The sequence below is a fragment of the Oncorhynchus mykiss genome, chromosome 16, assembly GCF_013265735.2.
Source record: "Oncorhynchus mykiss isolate Arlee chromosome 16, USDA_OmykA_1.1, whole genome shotgun sequence".
NCBI lineage: Eukaryota > Metazoa > Chordata > Actinopteri > Salmoniformes > Salmonidae > Oncorhynchus > Oncorhynchus mykiss.
Genome location: NC_048580.1, coordinates 76,089,881 through 76,095,257, shown reverse-complemented (window position 1 = coordinate 76,095,257; position 5,377 = coordinate 76,089,881).

Genomic DNA, 5,377 nt, shown 5'->3' with positions numbered 1-5,377 from the left:
TTTTTGTTATCTGGATGTGTGACATAACTTCACAAGTCCTATTTATGATGTTATTTTACAAACATTATACTTTTTATTTTATTATTTTATGTAAAAAAATTATCAATTAGTATATTTGAGTTTAACCACAACACTAGGAAGAGTCTTGGTGGTTCCAAACTTCTTTGATTTAAGAATGATGGAGGCCCCTGTGTTCTTATGGACCTTCAATGCTGCAGAAATGTTTTGGTACCCTTCCCCAGGTATGTGCCTCGACACAATCTTGTCTCGGAGCTCTACGGACAATTCCTTCGACCTCATGGCTTGGTTTCTGTTCTGACATGCACTGTCAACTGTGGGACCTTCATATAGACAGGTGTGTGCCTTTCCAAATCATGTCCAATCAATTGAATTTACCACAGGTGGACTCCAATCATGTTGTAGAAACATCTCAAGGATGATCAATGGAAACAGGATGCACCTGAGCTCAATATCGAGTCTCATAGCAAAGTGTCTGAAGACTTATGTAAATAAGGTATTTCTGTAAAAAAAAAAAAAAAATGTTTATATACATTTGCAAACATTTCTAAAAACCTATGTTAGCTTAGTCATTGTGGGGTGTTGTGTGTAAATGTATGAGGGATAAATGAATGTAATCCATTTTTAGTATAAGGCTGTAACGTAACAAAATGTGGAAGAGGGGGGGACGGGGTCTGAAAACTGTACGTATTATGTATAAATATGTACTGTTCCATTTGTACTTACAAACATTTTGTAGTTTTTTAAGGAACAATGCAATTTGTGGCCTGACAGATACCCTGTCTGAAAATAAAGGTCATTATGAATAAACCTCTACGGTTGGTTTCCCGGACATGGAACAAGTCTAGTCCTTGACTAAAATGTACATTTTGATAGAGAGTTTATATTCAGAATTCGTTTTAGTCCAGGACAAGGCTAAATCTGTGTGTTGGACACTCTACAGTATTGACTACATTAAGAGTGGCTGAGAGAGTAAAGGGACCAGACAGTGTGAAGGGGACTTGGCTTGGGACAGGAAGGGGATCAGACAGTGTGAAGGGACTTGGCTTGGGACAGGAAGGGGATCAGACAGTGTGAAGGGGACTTGGCTTGGGACAGGAAGGGGACCAGACAGTGTGAAGGGGACTTGGCTTGGGACAGGAAGGGGACCAGACAGTGTGAAGGGGACTTGGCTTGGGACAGGAAGGGGACCAGACAGTGTGAAGGGGACTTGGCTTGGGACAGGAAGGGGACCAGACAGTGTGAGGGGACTTGGCTTGGGACAGGAAGGGGACCAGACAGTGTGAAGGGGACAGGAAGGGGACCAGAAGGTGTGAAGGGACTTGGCTTGGGACAGGAAGGGGACCAGACAGTGTGAAGGGACTTGGCTTGGGAAAGGAAGGGGACCAGACAGTGTGAAGGGACAGGAAGGGGACCAGACAGCGTGAAGGGACAGGAAGGAGACCAGAAAGCGTGAAGGGACAGGAAGGAGACCAGAAAGCGTGAAGGGACACGAAGGGGACCAGACAGTGTGAAGGGACTTGGCTTGGGACAGGAAGGGGACCAGACAGTGTGAAGGGACTTGGCTTGGGACAGGAAGGGGATCAGACGGTGTGACGGGACAGGAAGGGGACCAGACAGTGTGAAGGGGACTTGGCTTGGGACAGGAAGGGGACCAGACAGTATGAAGGGGACTTGGCTTGGGACAGGAAGGGGACCAGACAGTGTGAGGGGACTTGGCTTGGGATAGGAAGGGGACCAGACAGTGTGAAGGGGACAGGAAGGGGACCAGACAGTGTGAAGGGACTTGGCTTGGGACAGGAAGGGGACCAGACAGTGTGAAGGGACTTGGCTTGGGAAAGGAAGGGGACCAGACAGTGTGAAGGGACAGGAAGGGAACCAGACAGCGTGACGGGACAGGAAGGAGACCAGACAGCGTGAAGGGACAGGAAGGGGACCAGACAGTGTGAAGGGACTTGGCTTGGGACAGGAAGGGGACCAGACAGTGTGAAGGGACTTGGCTTGGGACAGGAAGGGGATCAGACGGTGTGACGGGACAGGAAGGAGACCAGACAGTGTGAAGGGACTTGGCTTGGGACAGGAAGGGGACCAGACAGTGTGAAGGGACAGGAAGGGGACCAGACAACGAGAAGGGACAGAAAGTGGACCAGACAGTGTGAAGGGACTTGGCTTGGGACAGGAAGGGGATCAGACGGTGTGACGGGACAGGAAGAGGACCAGACAGTGTGACGGGACAGGAAGGGGACCAGACAGTGTGAAGGGGACTTGGCTTGGGACAGGAAGGGGACCAGACAGTGTAAAGGGACTTGGCTTGGGACAGGAAGGGGATCAGACGGTGTGCAGGGACAGGAAGGGGATCAGACAGTGTGAAGGGGACTTGGCTTGGGACAGGAAGGGGACCAGACAGTGTGAAGGGGACTTGGCTTGGGACAGGAAGGGGACCAGACAGTGTGAAGGGACTTGGCTTGGGACAGGAAGGGGACCAGACAGTGTGAAGGGACAGGAAGAGGACCAGACAGTGTGAAGGGACTTGGCTTGGGACAGGAAGGCGACCAGACAGTGTGAAGGGACTTGGCTTGGGACAGGAAGGGGACCAGACAGTGTGAAGGGACAGGAAGAGGACCAGACAGTGTGAAGGGACTTGGCTTGGGACAGGAAGGCGACCAGACAGTGTGAAGGGACAGGAAGGGGACCAGAGAGTGTGAAGGGGACTTGGCTTGGGACAGGAAGGGGACCAGACAGTGTGAAGGGACTTGGCTTGGGACAGGAAGGGGACCAGACAGTGTGACGGGACAGGATGGGGACCAGACAGTGTGAAGGGACTTGGCTTGGGACAGGAAGGGGACCAGACAGTGTGAAGGGGACTTGGCTTGGGACAGGAAGGGGACCAGACAACGAGAAGGGACAGAAAGTGGACCAGACAGTGTGAAGGGACTTGGCTTGGGACAGGAAGAGGACCAGACAGTGTGACGGGACAGGAAGGGGACCAGACAGTGTGAAGGGACTTGGCTTGGGACAGGAAGGGGACCAGACAGTGTGAAGGGACAGGAAGAGGACCAGACAGTGTGAAGGGACTTGGCTTGGGACAGGAAGGCGACCAGACAGTGTGAAGGGACTTGGCTTGGGACAGGAAGGGGACCAGACAGTGTGAAGGGACAGGAAGAGGACCAGACAGTGTGAAGGGACTTGGCTTGGGACAGGAAGGGGACCAGAGAGTGTGAAGGGGACTTGGCTTGGGACAGGAAGGGGACCAGACAGTGTGAAGGGACTTGGCTTGGGACAGGAAGGGGACCAGACAGTGTGACGGGACAGGATGGGGACCAGACAGTGTGAAGGGACTTGGCTTGGGACAGGAAGGGGACCAGACAGTGTGAAGGGGACTTGGCTTGGGACAGGAAGGGGGCCAGACAACGAGAAGGGACAGAAAGTGGACCAGACAGTGTGAAGGGACTTGGCTTGGGACAGGAAGAGGACCAGACAGTGTGACGGGACAGGAAGGGGACCAGACAGTGTGAAGGGGACTTGGCTTGGGAGAGGAAGGGGACCAGACAGTGTGAAGGGACTTGGCTTGGGACAGGAAGGGGACCAGACAGTGTGAAGGGACTTGGCTTGGGACAGGAAGGCGACCAGACAGTGTGAAGGGACTTGGCTTGGGACAGGAAGGGGACCAGACAGTGTGAAGGGACAGGAAGAGGACCAGACAGTGTGAAGGGACTTGGCTTGGGACAGGAAGGCGACCAGACAGTGTGAAGGGACAGGAAGGGGATCAGACAGTGTGAAGGGGACTTGGCTTGGGACAGGAAGGGGACCAGACAGTGTGAAGGGGACTTGGCTTGGGACAGGAAGGGGACCAGACAGTGTGAAGGGGACTTGGCTTGGGACAGGAAGGGGACCAGACAGTGTGAAGGGGACTTGGCTTGGGACAGGAAGGGGACCAGACAGTGTGAAGGGGACTTGGCTTGGGACAGGAAGGGGACCAGACAGTGTGAAGGGGACTTGGCTTGGGACAGGAAGGGGACCAGACAGTGTGAAGGGGACTTGGCTTGGGACAGGAAGGGGACCAGACAGTGTGAAGGGGACTTGGCTTGGGACAGGAAGGGGACCAGACAGTGTGAAGGGGACTTGGCTTGGGACAGGAAGGGGACCAGACAGTGTGAAGGGGACTTGGCTTGGGACAGGAAGTGGACCAGACAGTGTGAAGGGGACTTGGCTTGGGACAGGAAGGGGACCAGACAGTGTGAAGGGGACTTGGCTTGGGACAGGAAGGGGACCAGACAGTGTGAAGGGGACTTGGCTTGGGACAGGAAGGGGACCAGACAGTGTGAAGGGACTTGGCTTGGGACAGGAAGGGGATCAGACGGTGTGACGGGACAGGAAGGGGACCAGACAGTGTGAAGGGACTTGGCTTGGGACAGGAAGGGGACCAGACAGTGTGAAGGGACAGGAAGGGGACCAGACAACGAGAAGGGACAGAAAGTGGACCAGACAGTGTGAAGGGACTTGGCTTGGGACAGGAAGAGGACCAGACAGTGTGACGGGACAGGAAGGGGACCAGACAGTGTGAAGGGACTTGGCTTGGGACAGGAAGGGGACCAGACAGTGTAAAGGGACTTGGCTTGGGACAGGAAGGGGATCAGACGGTGTGCAGGGACAGGAAGGGGATCAGACAGTGTGAAGGGGACTTGGCTTGGGACAGGAAGGGGACCAGACAGTGTGAAGGGGACTTGGCTTGGGACAGGAAGGGGACCAGACAGTGTGAAGGGACTTGGCTTGGGACAGGAAGGGGACCAGACAGTGTGAAGGGACAGGAAGAGGACCAGACAGTGTGAATGGACTTGGCTTGGGACAGGAAGGCGACCAGACAGTGTGAAGGGACTTGGCTTGGGACAGGAAGGGGACCAGACAGTGTGAAGGGACAGGAAGAGGACCAGACAGTGTGAAGGGGACTTGGCTTGGGACAGGAAGGGGACCAGACAGTGTGAAGGGACTTGGCTTGGGACAGGAAGGGGACCAGACAGTGTGACGGGACAGGATGGGGACCAGACAGTGTGAAGGGACTTGGCTTGGGACAGGAAGGGGACCAGACAGTGTGAAGGGGACTTGGCTTGGGACAGGAAGGGGACCAGACAACGAGAAGGGACAGAAAGTGGACCAGACAGTGTGAAGGGACTTGGCTTGGGACAGGAAGAGGACCAGACAGTGTGACGGGACAGGAAGGGGACCAGACAGTGTGAAGGGGACTTGGCTTGGGACAGGAAGGGGACCAGACAGTGTGAAGGGACTTGGCTTGGGACAGGAAGGGGACCAGACAGTGCGAAGGGACTTGGCTTGGGACAGGAAGGCGACCAGACAGTGTGAA